Source organism: Uloborus diversus, chromosome 10 (assembly GCF_026930045.1).
Source record: "Uloborus diversus isolate 005 chromosome 10, Udiv.v.3.1, whole genome shotgun sequence".
Lineage (NCBI taxonomy): Eukaryota > Metazoa > Arthropoda > Arachnida > Araneae > Uloboridae > Uloborus > Uloborus diversus.
Window position 1 is genome coordinate 74,046,690 of NC_072740.1, and position 27,705 is coordinate 74,074,394.

General features: G+C 34.5%; 1 long non-coding RNA gene across 1 annotated transcript; it reads right to left on the minus strand.

The window, feature by feature from the left end:
• Window positions 1-880: 880 nt before the first annotated feature.
• On the minus strand, window positions 881-27,316 carry LOC129231777 (uncharacterized). Its single transcript, XR_008581293.1, has 3 exons — window positions 27,154-27,316; window positions 14,624-14,770; window positions 881-1,088 (listed from the first exon to the last, which is right to left on the minus strand). It is a non-coding gene; the product is annotated as an uncharacterized LOC129231777 (long non-coding RNA).
• Window positions 27,317-27,705: the final 389 nt, after the last annotated feature.

The window sequence follows — 27,705 nt, forward strand, 5'->3', positions numbered from 1 at the left end:
TACTTGCAAGTCTGTAACTTTTTTATGGTAAGTTTTTGATCATACTAGTTTTTAAATAGTATCTGGAAGTCCATTGGGGGAAAGTTTAAACCCGGATATGTTGATTGAACTGAAAACTTTTTGCTGTTTTGAAATACGTATTGTGTTCTTGAAAATAATTTGCTCATACTTCTCTTACTTGTTTGTGAAAATTTACATACTCTAGTTTGAAATGCAGGTATCCAGTTTTACAAGGACCCTCAGTGCACTGAGATAAAGGCTCATGAAAACTGCACTTTTTAGCATTTTTTGGTAGAAAAGCAGCCAATTTTTGTCAGCGCAGAGGGTGAGCCATGCAACTAATGAGGGTATTGAATAATTTATATATGTTATTACATAAATTACGGATAAAAACGACGGTGGAGCCTTAGTACATGGAACCAGGAGGCCTCAAACATGGCACATTTTCAATTTCTTCGGCACTGTTTAGCCAAGCCTGCCAGGGTCCAATGAAGGTCAGCCACAAAATTTACGATATGTTTCAATTTAGGTACTAAATGTCATATTGTCTACACAATAATTTTTTTGGCTGATGCTCAATACATAGAAATAATCGAATTTTAAAAAACTCTGATTTGGAAAAACATCTACGTCGGACTCTACTTTACGAATTTTTACACGTCCCCAAAAATTTTTTTGGAAGAAAAGAAAAAATACGTGTCTTCTAAAATCTTTAAAAGAATCCACTATAACAATTTCGGCAAAATCAAAAATGGTGTATATCCGAACACCCCATTTCTGCCCGTTCTTATAAAAACTGGGTGTTAAAACTCATTTATAGACCGCTGCCGTAAATGATTCAAAGAAAAAGTTAGCAAAATAATGAAATGTTCCAGGAGGTGATACATGTAATATATTTTACCCTCTACCTTTGGAGTACATTATCCGAGTCTTGTATACTAAATCATTAAACAATATAAAGATTTTGCAATCTTTATTTACACAGTGAGTTTGGGACCAAGCAGTTTTTGGATGGTACATGGAACAACATTCCAACAGCAAAGATGGAAATGTGACGGGCAGTAAACAGAGGACGATTTTGATGGGACCTGAAATGAGACGAGAAAAATGTTAAACTAAATTTCTGAATATCAACTTATTAATAAGAATTAAAAGAAATACAATGCAAGAAAAATCACATTCGATATTTTAAGTAGCAAGAAAAAAAAAAAATCCCCAAGGAATTTCATGGGTAAACAAACATATTCATTTTCATTGATATTAAAACAAATACACCGGTAATTCAAGGTGATTCTGAACTTTTGGAAGAAACTTTGTTGAGCGATAGGAACACAAAGCAAGCAATTAATGTCATTCGTGGAGTGCGTAAGCGTTTTCACTTGTTCTTCGATATCAACAACACCCACAACTTTGACATAATCGGCAAAAGTATTAATGTTTCCTGAAAGCCTTTCACCAATATCATCAATGAAAATATTAAAAATCAGTGGTCCTAAAACTGAACCTTGTGGAACAAGCCAATTTCTAACCCAATTTCAAGTTTTCCCTGTGATTTCAATGGAAGCAAGTTTGCTTAGCAGAGCAACATGCGGTACGTCATCGAAAGCTCTTTGAAATTCAATGCAGAGAATATCTGCAAACTTTTTGTTATCTGAAGCCATGGTAACTTTTTCATAGAAATGCAATAAACTAGTTACGCATGATTTCCCTTTCTTAAAACCATACTGCGAACCCAACAGCAAAACATTATTTTCGAGAGAGATCGTAATCTTTTTAGTTGCAGGGTTCTGTAAAATTAATTTCAGAAAAGACTATGTCACAACACCAGCAGTAAATAACTAAATCCCTTTTTTAATGATGTTTTCAATTTCATTCATTAACGTTAATATAATTAATTTATATTAGAGATATATATACTATCTTATATATATATATATATATATATATATATATAAAAGATAGCATGCTTAAAGTAATATGTGCAACGGGAGGGATGGTACAGCTTAGCACAGAGGCCCCATCCCTCCCTGTAGGAGCTGTCCATAAATATCACATTTTTGGAGGGGGGGGACTTTTTAACCCCCTCCCCCCTTGTCACATGTCACGCTATGTTTCACTAACGCGTTTTTACAAAAATTGCGTGATGTCCCAGATTTTGTTACCCCCTTCCCCTTTTCAACATTTCACAAACCCCTCTCCCCCTCAACGTGTGACATCATTTGTAGACAGCCCCTTACTACCTGAGTCGGAATAATGTTTGATTATACTATTTTTTGAAAAAACAGACGTTGTAATGCTGGGCGACTAAAACTGGTTGGTAGCAGAGGAATAGTTCTCATTTGACTAATCATTAATGTATAATGTTGGATAATATAGATTTACCATAAACCTTATTACATAAGTGATCCATTATCATCGTCATTTTACATGGTATTTTTGAAAATTATGCTCGTTTTTTAATTTTCAAACGTACGTTCCATCCCTCTCCTATGTACGGGAGGGAGGGGACATTTTTATCGTTATTTTAAAATTTTTTTTTAAACTAATATTGTAATAATTACCATAAGTTAAAAAATTTTTAAACATGTTAAAATGTTTCAATTTGTTACTGTAAGGGAATTTAAAATGTTGTAAGAGTAGAAACTAATTTGTGGGAAATATTTTTGTTAAAATTGTTGCTTCCCTCCCCAATCTCCCTTAATAATGTTGTGGATTATTAAATACAAATATTATTTTTTCTTCGGTTTTGATCTGAAACAACCGTTTAATGAATATATATATATATATATATATATATATATATATATATATATATGTGTGTGTGAGTGTGTGTGTGTGTGTGTGATGAAAGGAGTGTTTTTGGAGGCCTAGGGCAGTTGTCTCATTTGCCCTTGCGGTAATCAAGCACTGAGTATATGTAACGAGAGACATTTTATCTGAGACTTTTATTTCAATTAGCATATACCCTCAAGAAGAAGAAAAAGTATCCAACAAACGCAGAAGACACGACTACGCATTTACCTTCAATCTTCTACAGCTTTTCGTATTAAACGTTAAATAAACTCAAGGTCTGATGATTATGAGAGGCATGTGGAAAGCGTTTAAAAGTAGAATTACAAGTTCCGAATCGTTATTTTTTATCTATTTATGTTTCATTAGCATAGCAATTACTCAGTATGATTTTCTTAAAACCGGTGCAGCATGTAAAGTGTCATAAAATGGAAATACTATATCCTTCAAGTTTTATTATACAATCTCATATGACTCATATTTCAGAACTTTTTGCTTAGGCTTTTCCTTCAAAAACTTTTGTCTCGTCTCTTGATAGTTTGAGCGTGGGAATCAATCAATGGTTCAAGTTTTCCTTACAATAGTCAAGTAATGAGCTATTAAAATGAAAATAAATACGCTATTTTCGTTTTATTAAATCCTACTAACAGTACCTTGATTTTGTACTGCAGTGGAGTGTCTGGATTTTGAGTTAAGGGGGCGGGGGAGGCGGACGGCTGATTTCATAACCGACTTTAAATTACATGATGCTTGAACCTGGAACGATGTTTACATACAGAATACTACGCTGTTACTAAGGGCCTAAATTATCATTGAGGGAGTGGGTCAAAAAGATGGGAGAGACTCGTAAATCCATTATATACCGCTCGTAATTTATGAAATCCAAATAAATAAATAAAGAAAAAACACATTTGAGGCAGTGCTTGAGGCAAAGAGATGTAATTGCCAAAATTAAAATTTTGGAGATAATCAGTACAAATGGTAGGAGAACCTCTCCTCTGTCTTGGGGCAAGAGATGTTTAATTTGAATCAATTAACGAAAACTGGAAATCGTTGGTTAATAAGAAGTAATTTTGATAACATTTTCAAAGGAAGGTAATCGACTCACATTCGGCTGTCTGGCCAATTATAATGATGAATGTAATAAAAATATCTAAATTTGATCGAAATGGTATTAAAAATATTAAAATTAAAAAATTTAAAAAATCAGTTAATTTATGATTTTGTAACTTTCAGAATGAGGTTTTTGTATCATTAACGTTGGTAAATTTGTACTAATGCAAAATAAAAAGTATCCCTTTTAAGACACGAAACGGAAATCTGGCTTACTGTAGTTAAAAAAAAATGAATTTGAGAAAATTTTTCTAGCATATTAGTAAAAACTAATTGAAGACCTCGATACTAGATGGGGATAGCTCTAGCTCTACTTTTCAAAAAATTTTCAGGAATCATTGAAAATCGTTTTAAAAACTCAATTTTAAAAATTTTGTCTTTGCATTTAACCTGTTTGAATTTACCTCTGCGAGACCAATTACAATGATATTTCAGCAAAACATAATGTTGCCTTCGTGTAATTATTTGTTACATATTGGAGTTGTCCCGTTCTTGCTCTAAAGACATACAATAATAATAATATTTAAAAAAAAAACTTTTTCTCCTGGAACGTAGTATGTCCTTTAATATCTGATGACATATTGGTTGGAGATATCTGGTTCTTGTATATAATGAAGTAATATTTCTCTTCATACATTTGAATGAAAAACACAAACCGGCAAAAAGTGAAACTCTCTGCCTAACTGCCCCCTTTCTCTACCGAAATTTCCAATTAGCATGCTTGTAGTTCTTTAATAAAAAAGACCTTGTTTTCCATCTTAAAAAAAGAAGTACAAGTTCTTTTTTTCTATCACCTCCCCCCCTCGTGAAACTTCAACTAATACTTTAACATTTCGAAGGATGGTGGTTTTGAACTCTTCCGAGTTTAAAGGGAGGGAGGTCCGTTATCGCCGAAAATATGCTCCCGTGAATTACAACTTCCAAAATAAAACGTAAACAATGTTTATAACAAAAGAAATTTTCGAACAAAGGTAATAATGTTTTGAATTAAAATGCATTCACGATAGTCATAATAAAATTGCAGTCGAACTCGCTTTTAAGAAGCCCTGATTTAACGAAAACCCGGATTAAAACCCGAGAAAATTCAAAAGATTTGGTTGGTGCAATTTTAAGTCTATGCAGAAAAAAAAAAAAAAAAAAAACGCTTTAAGCGAGCAATATTTTTGTGATTCATAAAACTTCTATTGAGTTATAGCTCAGCTTATCCTTTTTTGGAAAAATTCCTTAAACGTTCTGAAAGTTAGTGATGATAAATACTGAAAACAAGGGACAGAGGCAATAAGAGACAATTCAGCGCAATTTAACTAACTTCTTTGACACGGTACAAAAAAAAAAAAAAAAAAAAAACACGCATGTATTTTTATGAATTTTTTTCTCGAACTCTTTTTTTTACGATCACTCGGTTATAACGAAGAAATATAACGATCCCTTTGTGCTCGTTAGTGATTTCGACTGTAATTAATAACTCGTATTGACATTCTAATGACTTTCAAATTTTCAATGAAACAGAAATGATTTCTTTAGTAAATGAAGTAGCGCCAATTATAATGCCTGCAAGCATAGAATCTTATTTTTTTTTATTCTCAGCAAAAATGAAATCTTTATAGCGTCTTGCATCATCAAAAATTGTTTGATCTGTATTATGTAGTAGAGAGCAAATACGTATTTTAATTTAATGCCCAGTCCAAGCGACTTTAATTTCCATTTTACATGCTTCAAAATAGCCGTCGTTACCTGCAAAATCAGGGAGTTCATTTATTTAGTTTAGCATTATAAATTTGCATATGTGGCAGTGAGAAACAAAAGGATGTAGGTGTTAAGTGTTTTTTTTTTTTTTTTTTTTTTTTTTTTTTTTTTAAAGTTTCGAGAAAAACGCATTTGAATTTCCGATCTTAGGTAGGCTTTCATTGAAACTTTTTTCTGTATAGCAAAATCTACCAGGACTACACTAGGAGGAGGGTTCTCCTACCATTTGTACAGGTTATCACGAAATTTTTAATTTTGCACTCACATGCCTTTGTTTCTCATTGCCTCATATGTTTTACGACAAAATAAATTTTCGTCACACACTTTTACAAAGCATAAATACACCTTTCTTATTTTCCCAATCTTTATCTGTTTTCTGTTTGTTAGTAGCAAGTTTGTGGATTGAACTGATATGCTCCGGAAACAACGCCCTTTCGTGTGACTAAATGACTAATTTTGTTGATTTTTGGAAACAAATTGCGTTTCTGAGTCAATGTTGCGTAGAGAGTCCATTGTTCATCCCCTAGAAACTCATAATATATTCAACCTTTTATCATGCCAGCAAAAGCTTTCCCTTGCATGTTGCATCTACAAAGAATAGGTGTGGCTTTCTCATGGGACGACTATATTAAGACCATGATGTATACTTTATTTATCGTTTAGGTAATAGACTGATTGCCAGAGGCGTGTAACTTGGCCACTTGAAGGGGGGAGGGGGCTCAAACTTTTTTTTCAAGGGAAATTTATTTGATTCATATTCTGCAATCCAACCAAAATAATGAAAAAATTTACTTTTTCAAAAAATAAATGAATACATTTAAGAAATCATAATAATTTTTTACGCAATGTATGTTATTCAGTTTAAACAGAACAGAGCTACTGAGCGCACATACAACCTATGCCCTGAACCAAAGTGATATTCTATTTCATTGACGTAACCAGAAAAAAAAGTTTTTAGTGCGGGGGGGGGGGGGGGAAGGGAACATCGAGAAGAAAACTATTTAGATCTGATAGGAAAGGGGGGTCCGGTGGCTCTCCCCCAGAAAATTTTTGAAACTTGTAGCTTTAAAAACGCAATTTCAGACTTTCTTCGTTGATGTTCCGGGATCAAAAGGTACAGGGGTCTCAGCGGAATTTCTAGAAATTGAAGCTTTCAAAACGTGCGGCGTTAGGGTAACGGATGGAGCTTAAGGACTATACCCAATCGATTTTTTTAATAGGTCGAATTCAATTCCTCTTTCCGTTTGCTTTCGACATTGAAGTTTCAAAAACGCAATTTTAGACAAACGTTGAACACTTTACGGGAAGGAGGTTCTGAAGCTCTTCCCTGGTAAAGTGTAATAACTAAAGCAATGTTTTATATTCAGGGGCTGTTCCACTTAAAATTTTTGTAAGTGTAGTTTAAAAAACCTAATTGCTATGATGTTGGAGGAAGGCGGCATAGGGACCCTTGCCCGAATATTTTCTGAAATTCAAGTCTTAAAAACGCGATTGCAAGGCCATATTTTGTAATATTAGCGCCAGTAATTTTTGGAAATTAGAGCTCCAAAAATGCAATTTTAAGAGATTTTTGATGTTGTTCGGTGATTGGGGTATTTCCCCTGGAAAATTCGAAATTGAAGACATGAAAATAAAATTTAAGATGCTCCGATATGCTTCTGGTGTGTTAGGGGGAAGAGGGAGGAGGGGGGCTTCGGAGGAGCAGTATTTTGAACACTTTCTCATTTTCAGAAGAACCAGAAAAAAAAGAGAGAGAGAGAAGAAATAGGACAGGGGGAAGGAGGGGGATTAGCTGATCAACAAGCTGTTACTTTTGAGTATTTTTAATTCAAAGATTTATTTTTAAAAGAAGTTAATATCTTCCCTTAACATTACTATTAATTTCTAAAAATTGCTTTGTTTTCCAAGACGTGTTCTTTTCTTCTCCCCAATAATAAAGGTTTTGAAAAACATTCAACTCAGCATTCTGTGGGCAGCGGTGAGCCCCCTTTCTGGTTGCACCTCTGTTCTATTTTGACCAGTCGATTACATGGTTGGTTGTTCATTCATGTGAGCGCCAATTAAAGGATTAAAAGTAAATTTCGTTTCAAGAAAAACTTCGGAAATGCGAAATATCCGCTCTTTCTCGAAAACACTCCTTTTTTTGGGCATGTAATCCTAGTTTACTACCTAAATTTAGTAAACTAGGATTACATGCCTATATATATTGTGGGGTGAGGAGGTTCATCATCACTTTGGGATCAGGTACACGGACCTTTTCTGGGCTTCAGATTGCGCCACTGTGGTGCAGTTTAAAAACAGATAGACTATAGGTTGAAATTACTAATTAGTGGTTGAAAATAAGGATAAAACTTTTGCATGTAAACCACATAACAATTGCATTGGTAATATGTGAATTACATTTTATTATCGTTTGAAAATAAGGAATAGATCATTTGACAAACAATTTTAAAAAATCCTTTGCTTAAAAACAAGGAGGGCAAAATAATAACTCTGTCCATGGCTCAAAAAAAGTAGGGGGCACTTGCCCCCCCTAGTTTACGCTAATGCTGATTGGGATAGAAACGGAATGTTTAATAAGATTACTTTTCTGAGTTCACGCATATTACCCCAGTCTGGCAGCAGAACTTCTTTCAGTAGTCTGCAACACCGACACACATTGAAATCCCCAAAAATAGTTTGCAAGAAAAATCGACATTTTATTCGTCGTAAAAACTAATTGAGCACCGAGAAGCATAAGATGACTAACTAAGACTTAGGCATAAGATGCTAACTTAAAAAATATAGGTATATGCTACCTGTGGGTTATGTCCCGGAAAATAAAGTACACATCTCTGTGCTCGCTAAAATTTAAGATTATATTTTCTTTAAAAAAAAATTAGGTTTTGTTTGCCCCCTACTAAGAAAGTCTGCAGACTTTCTCAAGAATCTACGACCGGACGTCGCAGCGTCGCTCTACTGTTTCTACTACCAGAAATCTTCTCATGGTTCATGTTGCAAAAAGTTGCTTCTTCTTTTATGAATCAATCAAATTTAGTAATCATTCTTTCCCTTGTGACTCATAAGTATTAAAAAAAAATAGAAAGAAATATTTTTTCTGTTTTTTTTATGATTTAATTGAATGATTTTTTTAACTCAATTTTTTCCTAATAATTTTAAATATAGTGATATGGTCTTAACTATCCACTGTATAAAATATTAAATTTTAAATGTTAACTAAAGATTAAGGACTAGGTTTCTTTTTCTTTCTTTCTTTTTTTTTTTTTTTTTGTAGTCTTTACTGTTTTCGTTCATAAATTTCATTCCTTGATTAAGCGTATGTTTGAGGAAATTTATGCTTAAATAATAACAATTAAGGAAAAAAAAAGAAGCTTTCTTCAATTTTTACTATTTCCGTACATTGGTTACTCTTATGCTGGGTCCAACGCAATCTAGACCATCCAGGCGACTAAAAAACACCTTGGAGACTGGTTTTTTCAGGATAAGGCAATCTTTCAGAAGCCACGTTAGACCGAATTCTCGTACAAACTCCGAGAAATAATTTTTCTGGCTCCTAAAGTTTTTTCCTCGCGGCTTAGATTTTGCAATTTTTGTCGGCCTCTGCTCTTATGCAAGTTTGTGTTTTTACTCAATTCCACTATTTTCTACCAATAAATTTTAATGTGCGGATCTTTCCTTAATTATTTTCTGTATAAAAAATATACTTCTTAAATCTGTCTTTCAGCTCACGTACATGGGTAACTCTCCCACAATCTTAGATAATAGCTGAAGATTAAGGGCTAGAGTTATTTTTTTTTTAACACTCCTTAATGTTTTTACTCATATAATTCGTTATCAATGGATGCCTTGATTAATATTCCAGAAAAAAAAGAGGCAGAAGTACTAATAAATGTTTACGTTTGGCTTGCAAAAACTGTAAAGCCTTATGCTAAAATGAGATCAAGTAACACGGACACAACAAAAGAAAAAAAATTTGATTCATTTTTTACTACGAGTTTTTCTCGTAAATTGGTGACTCATGCAAAATCTTGTGCCTTGCTTACCTGTTTATAGCCTCAATGAGCATTTTCACACGTGTTTCGTCATGGAAGCCTATTCCATTTATTTAAACCATTTATTAAATTAAAATTAATAGTTGAGCGTTTTCTTAGCTATTTGGTTTTATAAGGTACTAGCTGCGTAGGATGGTTTACCTTGAAAAACAAATATTGTGTCAAGTGAATAAACGCTCACACACAAAAATAAATATATACGTATATTTTCAGTAGGTGGTGTAAGCAGTGTATTTCATGTATATACGTATATATAGATTTGATTGCAGAATTTTCACTAGTAACAAAAGTTACATATTACGTCTATAATTATCTTTAATACACTCCTGTTTGTGAAAATTGCAACACACCATGAAGGAAGCATCATAGTTGAATGAAATTTAATACACAGTTGAGTGGTAATGGTACAAATAAATGATTATATTTTCAAACCAAACAAACAATAAAAAGAGATAGAAATTAGTATTTTGTGTAGCCACCACGCGCCGCAATAAGAGCTGCTACACGACCCGGCATGGAGTGAAACAAAGTTTGAATATCTACCTGCGGAAGAGTATTCCATATTGTTTGTATGCGCAACCGAAGTTCGTCTGTCGAAGTAACAGGACGAGGATCACGAGCGAGACGCCGCCCAACGGAATCCCACACATATTCAATCGGTGACATATCCGTGGAATATGCAGGCCAAGGAAGAAGCTGTACCTGCTGCGAATCAAGGTAGGATTTGACAGTCCTGGCGACATGTGGATGGGCATTATCCTGCTGGAATACAGCCCCTGGCAATCCTTGTAGGAAAGGAATAGCTTGGGGCTGTAAAACTTCGTTTATGTATCGGGTACTGTTCAAATTGCCCACAATTCGTAGCAATTGTGATCGTCCATGATATGCTATGGCACCCCAGACCATAACTCCGGGTGTTCGTCCACTGTAGCGTTCGATAATGCACTCTGGAATGTGCCGTTCACCGGCATAGCGTCTGACACGAATTCAGCCATCATGGGGCCACAAATTGAAGCGGGATTCGTCAGAAAAGACGACCTGCTGCCAATCAGCATGCCAGCTCCTATGTACATTGGCCGATTGTAGCCGCAGGTGGCGATGGTTTTGCGTGAGAGGAATCCTGAATAAAGGAATTCTTGCGCCCAGCCCACGCTGCAGCAGACGTCTCCGAATTGATGAAGCACACAATGAAACATCTGTAGCTGTTGACCACTGTGCTGCCAATTGTCTAGAAGAAGCTGTTTGGTCCGACAGCGCCATACGCACCAGGTGTCTGACATCGCGAGCTGACGTCACATTTTGGGGTCCACTCCCGGATTTCCGAGCTGTCCGATCCTCGTCCGTCCACTGCTGCCAAACACGCATGATTGTGCTACTGTTACGCTGCACACGAGCGGCTACTGCACGATAAGACAATCCAGCTTCACGAAGGCCGGCGATTCTGCCCAGTTCAAACTCCGAAATTTGCCCAAATTTCGCTTTCTTTCGTCGAAGAGGCATAGTAAAGATTCAGTTAACGTTTACTGTAGCATATAACCACCGATAATCATACATGCCTCGCTACAGCCGTCTATTTATATTTGGTTCGATCCGCCGTTCAGAGGGCGCTGCTCAGCATACGCATGTAGAGATCCTATATACGGAGAGATTGGACAATGGCGCGCCGATCTCCGCCATGTTTAGTCCAAGTGTTGTCAGCTCGAAATGCTGCGCTGTGTGAATTTTTAGCTTTCTCACAGAATGTAGGACATGAAATCTTTAAAGAACAAACTGATTTTTTTTTTCTCCTCGTATTTTCATTAAACGGAGTTAGCGTCAAGTTTGACAATTCGGCCCCAATCGTTTCGCATCGTCAAAGGAATTTTTATTTCTCCAAAATTTGTTCATAAAGATAGAAAACAAACAGATATTTGTGATCTGCACATTGCATTTCATAATATCATAACTACCTTCCAATTTTTTCGATACAATTTACAGTGATATTTGGGGCAGAAGATGCATTACGGTCTACGGGGAGTGAGCATCTTTGGACATAAGATGGCCGCCGTTTCGAAGTTGTCCAGTCTCTCTGTATTTAGGATCTCTATACGCATGCGCTACCAGTCTGCAATTCTAATCATTCGCATATCATACCCTACTTTACATTTACTGCTAGTTTCAGCTTACTCGCGTAAGTCCTTCGTGGTGTTACAATTTTCACAAACAGGAGTGTAACTTCCAAAAAAAAAACTTCATCTCTGCTAACAGGTACTTACTCAGACTTTATAATGCAATTTTTGTAAAAAAAAAAAAAAATGTTGATCGTGAAATCGAAAATTGTACGCTAAACAGTATAATACAATTTTAAATTAATAATAACATGTAAGCATGCATTGAATTAATCTGTTAAAAGTAACTCAAATAAGCATTTTTGCAAAAAAAAGACAGACAAAAATATTTTTTTTTTTGTTATTTGCTTAGACATTGATTTTACATATTTTCTCGACTATTTTGGAAACAATCCGCGAAGAATACAATACTTTTTCGCGATATTTCTATCGAAAAAAGTTAAGATTGTTTTTTGAGTAAAAATAGTATAAAAAACAGGATAGTAACTTTTGCGAAAAGAAAATTTCCGTTCACTATAACCGGACTTTCATATCCTTAGGAATTCACTACACAGGTGCGCGCGCACACAGGCACAAAAGGTTCAACTGCACGCGCATATACACATATCTGTAATAACAACTAGAAATTTTAATTCATAAATTCATTGAGGCAGTAAGAAGCAAAGGGAAGCATAGTATAGGTCTGATAAGTTGAGCTATGACCATGACAATGTCCTTCATTTTTCGGGATAGTAGGAAGGAAGATTAATTGGCGCTGTGTTGTGATGGGTTACTTTCATACTGGTTTTGCGTTCCTACTCAAATCCGCGCCAAAAACTCGACCCTCTTTCACTGAACTATCGGTGACTGAACTGAATTGTAAATTGTAAATAAGTTCAACTGCACGCGCATAGACACATATCTGTAATAACAACTAGAAATTTTAATTCATAAATTCATTGAGGAATTCGTGTTAGCTCTAAAATTCCTTACTCGTGAAAAATTCGCGTTATAGCCCTTTCGCGTAAGTTGAATCGCGTTGTAGCGGGAGTCGACTGTATATATATATATATATATATATATATATATATATATACATACACACACCCCATGCTTCACACAATTTAATTACACACAAAAAATTTGATCAAAATCGGTCCTGACAAACGTCCGCGCAGAAGAAATATATACAGTCGACTCCCGCTACAACGCGATCCGACTTACGCGAAATGGCTATAACGCGAGTTTTTCAGGAGCAGCGAGTTTTAGAGCTAACGCAAATTTTTCGCTCTCAACACGAAACTATTTGGAAAGGAATGGTGATGCTAAGTTTCGGCTTTGATATTGACTACTAAACATTGACTTCGTGAATGTACTGTCATCCTTTCTGCATCACTAACTGAGCAATTTGCCCCACACCGCACTATAAACTTAGCATTATTAGTGTTTCGTGTGTATATATCACCACTCCTCATTTTTCATTTATTTATTCTAAATATGAAAGGTGATGAAATATTGTGGCACCTAGGCACGCTGTTTCATCTAAAGTTTGAAGAAGGAAACAAAAAGCGAAAGTTTGTGACAATTTAAGAAAAGTAAAGGTTCTTGATACGCTTTAACAACTAGAAATTGGGTCGAAGGTAGCACGACAATTAGGTATGAGTGAATCTAATTTAAAGTCAAGAGAAGAATCCCTATAAGTTCAGACCTTAGTTTTAATATGAAGCTCGCAGAGTAATGTCTAAGCAAAATGCAAACAATATGAAATAGGAATCTGCTCTTGTATTGTATATTATTGTATGTACCCTGAAAGAGGGGTGTTACCATAGATGTAAATGTTATGAAAGTAAATGCGAAGCTACTGTATTTAAAAATATATCAGCATGACCATCAGATTGCGCAGTATAAATCATCATCTTCAATTTTTAACTACATACTGTACGTGCCGTACTGTTTTATTTTCATGTCTTTCTTTCCCATTGATCATTTATTTTGTGCATCGTAACAGTATTTTATGTTGAATAATGCAGCTTTTTTAAAAATACGGTAAAAATTCAGCTCTTTATAAAAGAAACGGTAATATATAGTTGAAAAATGGTCTAAAACAGTTTAAAAGGTGTTTAAAAATGTCTACAATGATTGGGTATGTTAATAAAAAATCATATACACAACACTTTTCCACAACGCGAAATTTCGACTTTCGCGAGGAGTCTTGGAACGCATCCCTCGCGTAAGTCGGGATCAGACTGTATATTAAAATGAAACTTCCCCTAATAAAAGTCCCTAATAATTTTCGACATTATTGCAAAATTTCGCGGGGTGCCAGTAGAGGCTTCATAGCTCCCCGAGAAGGTGAACATTTAAGGAATCATTACCTAGAACTTTACTAAAATACGCCCTTAAAAAGCACTCACAGTAATAGCTCTGCCTGGAAACAATCTTTTAAATACAGGGATCTAGAGCCGATTTTGCCATCTAGGGGCGCCGAGAAACATTGAAAGGTTTCATTATTTAAGCACATAATTATTTGCGAAGTCATTGCAAAATTTTGGCGGCGCCCCTGTAGAGGTTTTATGGCTCCCCGACAAGGTGCTTTTTTTTTTGCAAATTGCTAAAAAAAAAAAACGTTTTTCCCCATTTTCTGGTGGGAACGCTTTGGTGAAGGGCGCACTGGGACACGTCCCGATGTCCCGGCGGGCCAGGCCACCCCTGCTCACATCCCTTTGCTTCTCAATGCAACTATTATTCATTTTATTTATTCATTTTTGTTAGGAAAAAAATTAAATTTAGTTTACTTGATGGTTAGTTACTCTTTCAAATTAATATAAAACTTACCTGAAGGAATAAAATAATGACTGGCTTTCTATGTCGTCGTTTTCTTGACACATTCTGCTTTTCCCTTGGTTTCATCCTTGTGCCCTTTCGAAAGAGCAAGCTTTAAATGCGGTGGCCGTATGTTAGGGTATAACCCGTGAACCCGCCCTGTAAAGAAAACCATTCTTAAATCTTAAAATCAATATTCACAAAGAATTGTTGGGATCATAATTTTCATTATACTGTACATTAGCAAAAGAAATTCCGGTGGGAAAAATATTTTTAATTTTGCAGTTATCGTAAGCATTATCAAAGGTATTAATTAATCGAACATCTATTAAAGTCTTCTTTAGAATTATGGAAAATAAAACTACAATAAAGGGCAGTACTGACTCTAAAATGAACAGGTATTAATGAATTCGTTGGACTCAGTTTGGATAAAATGCAAAAGTCCATTCTAACCATTAGAATTACAGCAGAATGATGTTCTCGAAAATTATCTTATTGTATTTTAAATGCTGCTTAAAGGTCAAGTTTTATTAAAAAACGAAAGCTATCATCAAGCTCTTCTGAAATTAGCTGGATTTATATGATTATTGATTTAATATAAATATGAGCAATATTCGTCCACCCTTCTTTGTGCTTTGTAAACTAACAAGAAACGTTGTAAGGAATGCAAATAACTTTTCGCCGTTTGACAAAACATCACCCTACCTACCTCACCAGTAAGTTATAGTTGGCATTTTCAGATATAAAACATTATATCGTACACTGTGAAAACTACGGGTGCCCCTGGAAAGTTATTTGGCTCCCTGGGGTGAAAACACGGCGCCTCAGGGTGCAATGTAGGCTAGGAATTGTGAATAAGGTGAATGACGCTAATAAATGAAGACGGACCTCCTAAAAGCAAGGGTGACACGTTGGCATCATTCAACCACAATCAATGGCGGACGAAAGAAGTAACAACGTAGATGCACTTCCACATTGAATGAAGTACGAAATTGGATTAAAGCTAAAGGTTTCTGCAATTCATTCCTCAAAATTTTGCGTAAGTACATGCATTTGATTCTAGTGTAGCTTTGAAGGCTTTTGAACATATTTAAAAGTGTTTCAAAGTGCTTTGATTCTTCAGTTTGCCGTTATGTACATTTTCTATTTCTATCATGCATAAATTTAACTAAAAGTAGCTATCAGCGTTGGATAAGTAACATTTAATAATCAAAACTCTTAAATTAGATGATATTTGAAAAGTTAATTCAACTATTAATTTTGAATATGTGGTTTCACTTGCTTGTATTGTCAGGGATCTTGTGGATTTTTAACTAAGAGATTTATTGTTAACAATGTGATGCAATCAGTAAGTGAACGGAAATTCTAACGGTGCTGCGTATAAATAAAACAGAAGAGCACGAAAAAAAGCAGTTTGAAAAAGAAATTCCTTCTCCGTCTCAAATTTTTTAATTACTATCTCATGTCAGCGTTATTGCTTGAAGCGAATGACTGAGCTTTTTTCGTCACTCTAGTAATTATAAGAATGAATAGATCGCTAGAATTTGCTTTAGCTTTTACTTGGTCGAAAGACTTCACATTGAAAAGAAAGTGCTTATTTATGTTCTATACGGATATTCAAATGTCGAATAATGATTTATAAATAGTACTTACGTTTTTCATTTTCGGTACGATCGTGCTGCAGTAAATGTCAATAACATATTAAAATTACTGAGCAATCCAAGTGGATGTACGAAAATTAGTGCACAAACAGACAAATTAAAGTCATGAACACTTCTAAACTATGTTCGAATGTTTAAATGTGATCAAATCCCTTAGAGTGCAAGTTTTAATCATATTCAGAACTATTCAATGTGGAAAATGTACCAAAGTTTTTTATAACTCAAAGCAATAAATAATAATGTACACAATTGTCTCAAAAAATGCACACAACTCCGGAGGGGGGCGGGGGGGGGGGGGTCAGCAACAGGAAACAGAAAAAGTGCCAATGTTCTGCCATACGGTTCCATTTTTCACCGTGGTGCACGCTGGGTTAAGGGTGCCAGTTTTTCACCTGTGTTAAGGGTGCAATTTCAGCACCGCATAATGTGCACCTGGTGAACAAGCTTTTCAACCTTGAAAGGTGCCAAATGCAACCTGTAGTTTTTTAACAGTATATGGTTGAACATCTGGCAGCACCATAACCTTGAGCAATTTTTATCAGCATCGCATAGTTTTCTCTACAAAAATGTTGAGTTTTGAACCGAATAAGCGTTATTTGCGGGAACTTTTGACTTATTCCTTAACTTGAAGAACAACAGAAAACTGGCTTGCCTGGCATATACACAATGATTCTTTTTGATAGATGGTGATGAAAAATGGGTAGGCTACACACGATTGAAAAATCTTACCCCATCTGAACACCCAAGATATATTCTCCCCACTACACTCTAAGGCCAAAAAAACCCCCCTAAAACTGTTTCTGACAATTCTTGCTGATTCTTACGTAAAATGACCCCCCGAATCCCAATATGACCACTGTCCCCTTAGGTGGTTCAAAAATGTATGTAAAAAAATTTCTCCTTGATAACAGGACACCTTTCAGTATATATTTAGACTTGTGGAATGTGGATAGCAATATACTGGAAGAATTTTAGCTTCCTATTTCAACTGAAAGAGGGTGCTCAACCCCCTCCCCCAAACTTCATAAGTATGGTGGGGGGGAGGGGTTAAAAATACATTGAAATGAAAAAACAATGGTACATATTATAACATACACGATTAATATGCATATACATTGCAATAAAATAATTATTTACAGAAAAACAGCTGGGGAAATTAAATGTTTCTAAATTTGTGACATTGTCTATGCTACGGCTAATGTAAAATTGAAGGGCCATTGAGCACTCTCTTAAAATTTGAGTAAGAAGCTAAAACATTTACAGCATAATGCTATTAGTAAGTCTAAAAAAAGTAGGGGGTGTCCTGGACTATAGCTGAAAAAATGATTTTTTGAACCACTCTACTGTCCTCCCCCCCCCCACCTCCCACTTTTTCTGAAATGTAGCCTCCCAGATTTTCTAAGTTTTCGACAGCTTCATGCCATTATTTTTATTTGGAGGGGAAGAGAGCATAAAATTAGCCATTAACACTCTTCAGGGGCTTTAGAGGTGGTAAGTTCAAAAGCATGAACATCTTGAACAAGTCGGGAGACTCACGGGAGTATTCCCCATAAAATATTTCAAGACTCAGCCTTAGGTTGTGAAAGCCGCATTATCAACCCTGATGATAATAAATGTACGTGTACAAATTATGAACCAAAATGTATTCCCCTTTAGGAGAAAATTCTGCTTGCGCCATTGTGTGTGTCTGAGTAAATTATAAGTAAAGCGAACTACTTCCTTTCTGAATCTTAATTCAATTGGGAACAGCAAACAGCTTTCAATGAAATATCTCAATTGTCTCTTAAATGTATTTGAATTCATATACGTTTTACGTATTACTGTGTTAAGTGCACTTTCCGTTAAGTGCTGTTGCTTCGTAAAAAACGGAATTCAATCAGAAACTGCAATCTCTTCGACAATAATTAATAACTCAATTAATAATTCTTGAATGGAGGTAAATCTCCCTAGTTTTCCTTCGCTCATTCTTAAAGTGATTACATTTTCCTTAAGTTTCCGCTAAACGAAACAGGCATACTTTTATGAACATACTCTTTTGCTCTTTTCATAATTGCATTTGTAAACTTAAGTCAAGAAAATTACGGAAGAAAATGTTCTTGAGCTCCTGTGGACTTGGAAAAAAATAAATAAATAAAAATCCACAAATCAGTTTTTATATAAATACTATTATGTGAACTGGTCGAGTTCATTAAAAAAAAAACATTTCAATGAAACACAACTATATGAAAAGTCTGGGCTGTAAAATAGTTCATATTTTATGTACAGGGTTTTAACCTGCAAAAGACCTCTATTTTCGCAACCTTTAGTCCTAGATGCATATGCTTCCAATTGCAAAAATATTCAAAATGAGATGCTGAGTTAAGATATTGTAGGTTAGAAGCAAAAATAAAAAAATGAGTCGAAAAATGCAAAATTTAACTTTTTATACGGGTCTTAGCTCCCCTAACTTATGTTTAGAGAAATAATCTCCATTGAAAACGATTACTGACACAAAAAACTTGACATTTGTGAGACCAAAACGCAAGGAGATATTCCTATTTAAAGTTTTCAGGAACCGTACAGAAGATGAGATTGGAACTTATCGCCATTTCAGAAGAGAATGACAAGTTGAAAAAAAAAGAAAAAAAAAACAAAATACATTTTTCATTGCTATTCAGAAATAAATGCAAATGTTATGCTGTGATACGTAAAAACACACTGCAAAACCTCGAACAATTTGAAAAACCGCACTCTATGCAGACATATAATTTAAAACGCTTCTGAACCGCAATATTTCCCCCAAAAAGGTTGGTAAGTGTAAGTGTTAAGTGTTATAAGTTACAAAACGCTGTGTTTCATATCTCGGTGAATATTGGTCGTACTAATTTTTAACATTTTGTGTTGGAATTATTTTTCAATGGAGATTATTTCCCTAAACATAAGTTAGGGGACCTGTGGCACGTATAAAAAGTTAAATTTTGTATTTTTTGACTCAGCCTAGTTGAAAATTAGGGGCCCGACTTGGAATCTGAGTAGTATAAGTTTCATATGTATTATGGGGAGGGGGGACCAAATTGACAAGGACCCTCCTTGGCTCTTGGTGAACCTGGGGGAAAACTATGAATTAAAAGTAAGTTAGTCTAGAACTAAACGGAGCTTATTTTCCCGTGTATGAATATCGAGTTTTTTACTTTATTTATTTCTGTCAATTCTAGTTAAGCATCAGTTTTAAATTATTTCAAATGCACTCGGGTCATTCTCACGAAAATAGTACAAATCACGTCCAAAACGTTTGAATTTCGTTTACCAAGTTCAATCATTTTCACCGACTGATCTTTTATTATTATTGATTTCCCATTTATTTGTGTAAAATAATGTATCAATGGTTTGTACAAAAGTAAATTAGGAATAGTTTAAAAATATTTTGAACCGCTCCATGTCATTGAGTAAACAAATAGGGTTTTATATAAACCTCTTAATTCATAAAATACAATTGCAATTACAGAACAAGCATAAAATGAAGTAATGATCCTAAAACTTATTCTGTATGCAATTTCAAGGGATTTTTTTTCCCCGTTTGATACAAATGCAACATAGAAGACATTCAGGAGTTCAAATTAACCATCAGATAATAAGAGTTAGACTCACCTTGTTTGTTGACTGTAGAACTTAAATTATTTATCAATGCACGGCAGTTATACTATTTATCAGGAAACCATACGATAGTGTAATAATAAAAAAAATAATCTAAATAACTTGCAATTAAAGATTACAGTAAAACATGTTTTTGAACGCATTAATTTTTTGGCCTCGTATCCCCGTTATCAAAATATGAGACCTTAAAGCCTGCCAATATTTTGGGAAAATTCGCCAAATTTAGGAAGTTTCGGTCAGTAATGGAAGACAAAGACACCTTTCATACGCTTTGCAGATGGATGTCCTGTCACATGCACACGGTGAAATAATCGGCGTGAAATTGGTACCTTCAACTTCTATCCAAGTCTTTAAATTTGGCACTTTTCTTAAAACTTCGGCAGACGTTAATTATGACCTTATATCTCGATAAAGGGGGCACGAGGGCAAAAAAATTTTGAATCAGAAAATATCTCAATATGCTTTTTCGATTGATACTTTTTTTTTTCATTATTACTCCATTCGTATTGTTACCTGATTAGTATTCTTAAAATATTACCAGATCCAGTGAAATTGTTTATTTTATTTTCGAAAAGGCTGTAGCAGAAAAAGCAATGTAAGAAAATGTAAAAAAGCAAGTTTTTTCAGGGATATGTTTTCTCCTCAAGTTGTGCAGTATCTTCATTTTTATGTAAAAGATGTAATGTAACTGATAATTTGTACTGTTGTTGCATTTGAACACGATCTTAAGTCATTTGAACTCCTGATGATTTGAAGCTGTGACACTTAATATTCTCAATCTCCTTCCAAAGAAAACTATTTTTGAACTCCTCATAAATTACTTATTGTACAGGCAATTGATACTTAACTACATACAATTTTATGAAGAATAAAAAAAAATAATAATAATTTGTGGTAATTACTGAAATTAATTTAAAAAAAAAGTCCAATACAGGATTTGTCGATTTTCACGAGAATGACCAACCCTTTTATGTTAAATTACTTTTAATCTCAAAATAAAGGAAGTCTGTTTGATTAAAACAACTATTACTTATTATGCAAAGGATATCAAGAGCATTCTGTCAAACTCTTAGATCTTCTAGTTTTGCAATTGCTAATTATCAATGTTAGACTCAAATAATTGAAAGCATGATAGTTCAACTTTGTATTTAAAAAATAGTTTACTTTGATCTAAGAGTTGCTTCACAATTGAATTGAGGAGTCTTTACCTCGTTATGTTAATTTTTTTATTTGAGATTTTACGTTTCATCTTGGTTACGGCAAAGATTGCTTATCAAAGTATGAACCATCTTAATATTAAAAAAGTCATTTATGTTTACGATCTCAAAAAAAAAAAAAAAAATTATATATATATATATATATATATATATATATATATATATATATATATTATGGATTATGAAATTAACATTTGAAAAAAAAAAAAAAACTTTCTGAAACCATATTAGTGTGACGGCACCAGTAACAGACAAGGGTCCAGTAACAGACAGTCACGAGTTTGGATTAAAATAATAAGAATTTTAGGCGGGTTTAACTGATGTTGCTATGGCCCATGAATACGGTGCAGTCACCTAGTGCTATCAGCGTGAATTTCATGAGTCAGTAGTTATTTACGAGGCAGCAGTGGAAGGTTATGAATAGCTACCTCGAAGTTAGTTGGTGTTTCATGCTGCAGCTAGCTGTTTACGTTAAGAAGGTGAGTGTTTTCAACCTTCATTTTGCATTGTAAAATGTCATGCTGGAGGTATTTTTGATGTTTGAGATGTGCTCTTTTAAGTTTTCTCATCGTTTTCCACGTACAATCACTTCTAATATGAGTTTTATCTATGTCTATTACTCATCCCCAGAAAACTCGCTTTTCTAGTAACAGACACCCATGTCTGTTATTGGTCCTTGAAGCCTCTTTCATTTTTTTTTTTTTTTTTTCGCTCCAGATGAGGTTATTCATTGATTTGATTGTGCCTACAGGTTCAATACTGAAAATCGAACAACGGTACTAGTATCAGACAGGGTGTCTGTTACTGGTCCAAAAGGGTGTCTGTTACTCATACCATATTTTTTTGGAACCTCAGAATAGTGAATAAATCTCTTTCTTCAGTTCAGGATGCCCCCCCCCCCCCCTGCCAGGAAATTCTCTTACAGTGAAGAACATATGCAAACTGCCTTATTGGATATAAATAGTAATGTTATGAGTGTTGTCTGTGCAGCAAGGAAAAATAGAGTCCCACGAGTTACAGTTTTGAACAAAGTGAAAGGGGTTTAGCCTAGCATAAGAAGGATAGGTCCAGACCTAGTGCTTTCAAAGGATGAGGAGAAAAAATTTTTAGACAGTGTGCAGATGCTCTTAAAGGAATTGAGGAAAACTAATTCTTTTACTGATAGAAAACCTGGTTAATCATGGTACAATGGTTTTCTTTAACGAAACCCCTCAGTCGCTCATAGGATCAGTGAAAACCTCACATTACCCCTTTCAAAAGTAATTACAGAAAGTTTAGGCAACTGGTACAAGACCGTTTACGACTATTTAAAAGACAACAATCAACTTGGCACTTAACCAAATCCACATTGAATTTTTAATAGCGATGAAACTGCTTTTTTTTCTCAACCCAAAGGTATCCCGAGTGCTTGCAATGAAAGGTGAAAAAAATGTATCCAAGTTGTGAACAATGATGAAAAAAAATGTGTCACAGCTTTATTTATTGCAAACGCTGCTGGGCATCTTCTACCACCAACACCGATCCGTAAAAACGAAAGAATCCCAGATAGCATTAAGTTCAGTATATGGTTGGGGATTAGAAAAGTCGGATTCAGGGCGGATGACAAGCAAGACGTAGTTTGAATTTTTGGCCAATGTATTTCAGCCTTGGCTCAAAACTCAAAGGCTGAATTCAGTTGAGCAATCATGAATTGCTTATTGTTTTCATTTGACCTTTGATTGACGTTCCTATATGATACTATTTTCCCCCGCCTTCCACACACACGCAGGCCTACACACATGAAATCCTACACACTATCGCATACATATACACACACAAAAGCCTACACACACACGCGCGCCTACACACACACAAACGCGCGCGTACATACACACACGCCTACACAAAGACACACACACACACGTACACGCCAACACAAAGAAACACACACACGCTCATGACTGAAAAACATAATTTGAATTTCAAATGACAAAAATTCATTTTTTAATTTATTTATTTATTTATTTTTTTGTGATGAAAATTTTCTAGTTGGGTAGGTACTCAATTATTGTTCATTTGAATTTGTACTAGAAACAAAGAACGTTTTCAAATTTTAAGAGAAAAATGGAATTTTGTCTATTACTCATCCTGTCTGTTACTCATCCTTTTAACCTGTCTGTTACTGGGTATCATCAGATTTTTCGGTGTCTGTTACTGGGGTTCGGAGCTTTTTTCAAAATTTAGCAAATAAAAATAGAATTGACTAATTTAGAGAATCCAGAAGCAGCCAAACGTTAGATGAGATGATGTTGCTTGGGGAAAAAATAGTTTTAAAAATCTAATTACATTTGAAGGGTCAGAAAATTGAGTTAAACTGAGAGCGATGTCTTAAGCATGTCTGCTACTGATACCGTTACCCTATGTTTTAATGGAAAAAAAAATCTTGAACAGCTTTTATATGGATATCCAAAATTTGAGCTTTAATCTCAAAGTATTCAGCTTTAAAATCAATTTTACTGCCATTTAAGGGATCATACAGCTCTTCATTCAAAACAAAGAAAGTTGATTTCCATGTAAAGAAGGAGGAAATTTGTTCAACAAAATAAATTGCGAGGGAAAAACATGCCAGAATGCTGCAATTATTTTTTTAAAAATCTTTAACTGTAATATTCTTACAAATTGTCAAAGTAACTTTAGAAAAAAAAACATCTAATTTTCAATTAATTACTCAAAAGTATCATGGCTTTTGTTGTTTCTTTTGAAAACTTCTACGTTAGTGTGAATCGAAAAATATTCATTTTCGACATGCGATTTCTAACGGCAAAACAAAGTTGTAGCTTGGCATCATAAATACGGGAAAACTAATTATAATAAAAACAAATACTTATGGCTTTGGATCGCGCTTCAGCTTTAACGTTCAAAAAGTCAATAATTTTACTACATTTTGTGTCAACACAATTGCTGAATTTATTTACTTAACATTCCTCCGTAGACACGTTTTCTGTCTTAGTTCCTAAACTTAGAACAGTGTCCCAAGTTAAGAGCGTATTTCCAATTTCTCTAATTTATTAAAACAGTAGTCAAGTGCCCATTCTTGGGACAGTACCCAAACTTGGGACATTTTGCCGAATTTAGTTTCGAGGACTGATACACCTGTCAGTATTACCCCAAAAAGAAATAAATGGTGTTGCAGAATAAATGAATAGTTATCTTTTGAGGTTATGTGATCTAAACTTTGATGTTTTAGCTGTATGGGTTAGCTTAATGATTTTGAAAATTTCGAGAAAATATGCGATTTTTAATTATGGACATAACTTTTGGTTTCCTACTTGCTTAGCAGCATTGGTTTAAATGTGTTTCACACTTTATCTCGGCAATTTACCTGTGCCTTATTTGAGTTACTTAATTTCTTCTTAACTAATTCAGTTCAACTAATTTATTCATAAATTTGAGAAATTGCAAATACGCTCCGAACTTGGGACACTGTTCCACGTTAGGGTACTAAGGCATAAAAAGTGTCTGTAAGAAATATTGAGGAAATAAAGTGTATAATTGAGGCAGTCAGAAGCAAAGGGATGTAAGTGGACATTTTCAAGTTTTGAGTAAAACGCGTTCAAAGGTAACATCCTAGGTAGGCTTTAATTGAAATTTTTTTCTTAAACATGTTGTATAGCAGCAACTATCAGGGTTGCTAGTACCATATCTTGCTCCAAGACAGAGGAGAGGTTCACCTACCATGTGTACTGTTTATCTCCAAATTTTTAATTTTGCCGCTTACATCCCTTTACTTCTCACTGTCTCAATTGTATTAAGAAAAAAGTATAGATACGAAATTTGAAAAAATGATGACTATGCTGATGACAATAAATGTGTCATACAAGTAACACAGGACAGAAATGTTGTCATTGTTAAAAAAATCGGAATCTATTGATGAGCAAAAGACATTTTGTCAAAAGATTACCTATGTTAGTTCTACTAATGAAAATGAATCTCAAAATACAGATGAGACTAATTTATTTGTTGTGAATTTCATATCTTATGAAGGAATGAAAATGATTGTGAAAAGGTGTGAAATAAGGAACATGGAGAGCTAAAAATCAACTGCAGTAAGAATTATTTGGGTTCACCAATTGCTTTTATGCTTTCCAAATATGGAGAAGAACGCGGAAACATTACATTCAAAGAATTAAAAAGGCTGGGGAGACATTTAATAGTTTCAGGAGCAAGTAAACATTCTGAAATCATTGAACGTTTACAAGATTATATCATTTCTATATAATGATATTTTTTTTCTTAATTACTTGTATGCTTACAAATATAGAGGGGAACGCGGAAACATTACATTCAAAAGAATAAAGAAGGCTGGGGAGGCATTCAATACTTTCAGGGGCAAGTATAGAATATGAAATATATATGATATCATATAATTTCTATTTAATGATATTGTTTTCTTTATTGAATTGTAAAATAAACTTCTTTAAAATGATAGTTAGTGTCCCAAATTATTATCTATTGCTGCATACATAACAGAAAGGTCAGAATGTTAAGTGTTCGATGTTAGGGAGGGGGATCCCTAACTTGGTACAATGAACATTTTTTTGTTTTATTTTTAAAAGATACATATCTACACATATACCTTGTCCTCAGGTGAAGTACTAAGGCACATCCTAAAATAGAACGCTTCGTTCAAATGGAAAACATATGATTATTATGCTACTAAAAGGTAAAAGTTCAAAACTGTCTCAAGTATGGGCACTTGACTGTAGTGTTCTGCCTGGATAATTAATAGTTCTGAACTAGCTAAACTATGATGGAAGGAGAGGAAGTTATTAGTGAAAACTCTCAATTTTGTATCGACGTTATTACGAAAGTGAGGTTTTCCAGATTATGTCGTAAAGAAATGTGTTTTGCTAATGGCATAGAAATTTTCATTTATTGAAACATTAAATAGTATGCATAATTGTGTTCTACAAACAAGTAAAAACCATAACCATGAATTACAACTTAAAACCAATTGCACTGTTAAGACCAAACATCATGACAGCGATTCTGTTTTATGCTATATAGATCGTCATCGTATTCTGCTCACATAACAGAATTAATAGTTCTGAATCAGCTCAACTCTGATGGAAGGAATGGAAGTTGACAGAGAAATCTCTATTTTTTGTATCTACGGGTATTACGAATGTGAATGTTTACAGATAAAGCCCTAAAGAGGTGTGTTTTGCTCGTGGCATCGAATTTTTTTTTCATTAAAACATTAAATTTGTTCACGTAAGCAGAATAGTTTTTCTATAGTAAAAAAATAAGTAAAAAACGTGACTATGGTGTACTGCTTTGAACCATCTACACCGTTAAAACCGAAAATCCTGACAGCGAAACAGTTTTTAAGATAAATGAAGGATATACTGCTCTGATAACTAAATTAATAGTTCTCAATTCGTTAATTTTCGATGGAGAGAACGGAAATTGACATTTAGATCTCTGTTAAGTATTAATGTTATTACGAAAGTGATTTTTTAAAGATGTAGTCGTGAACAGGTGAGTTTTGTTCGTGGTATCAAAAGTTTTTTTTATCGAAACATTAAATTCATAAGCTCATGCAGAACCTTTTTTTCTGCAGTTAAAAAATATGTAAACACCGTGACTATGATGTACAGTTTAAAACCAACTACACAGTTTAAACCAAGCATCATAACAGCGAACTATTTTATGAGGGAAAAAAATGATATTCTGCTCCGATAACTAAATTAATATTTCTTAATCAATGAAATTTCGATGGAAATAATGGAAGTTGACAGCAAAATATCTGTTTTGAAGCAACGTCATTATGAAAGGGAATGTTTGCAGATAAAGTCGTAAACAGGTGTGTTTTGGTCTTTTGTCAACAAGCAACATCCTCCGAAAAACAGGGAGAGATCCTCTGGCGCGCTGTTTATCACACGATCGCGCAGGCTCCTATATTGATCGGCCCCATTCGAGATTCACGAAAATTTCTTGGCCTTTCTTGAGAAAAAATCGAAAAGGCGACTAAAAATTTTCTATCACTTACCGGCCCCCAACATGGGCTGAGCAGGACGGGGTACCCCCTGCACAGCAGCACTCATCCCAAAGACGAACACGATGAGGCCGTATGACAACTTTTTTTTGCAATTGAAGCAACTAGATTTCCCAACTGTTGGTGGTTCAGTGCGCCGTGCGAGAATGAGGGCAGAGCTCTGTTTTCTAAATTGTCGCTGCCTTAATCGATTTTTCACTAAGCGGAGGCGCTTTCTAGTTTCCGATGCTTTAGGAAGAATTAAAAGGCTGCAGAGAGGATTTATATTTTTATCATTAAGTACCGGAAACAAAATTGCGGGCAGTAACATTTCTGCAGTTAATGTAACTCTTTGTGTGACTAAATCATTATCACGTAATATCCCACGCAATGCATTTGCTTTTAACGTCAGGTTGCATTTTAGTGAAGAGGATGTGATATCTAGTTATATAAATTTCAGATTTGCGAAGGTGTTGTTTTTTATTTAGCAGGAACTCGAGCTTTGATTTGATAGTTTTAATTCATCACAATCCCTCTAAAATTCAATGCATATTTTATTGTAACTAG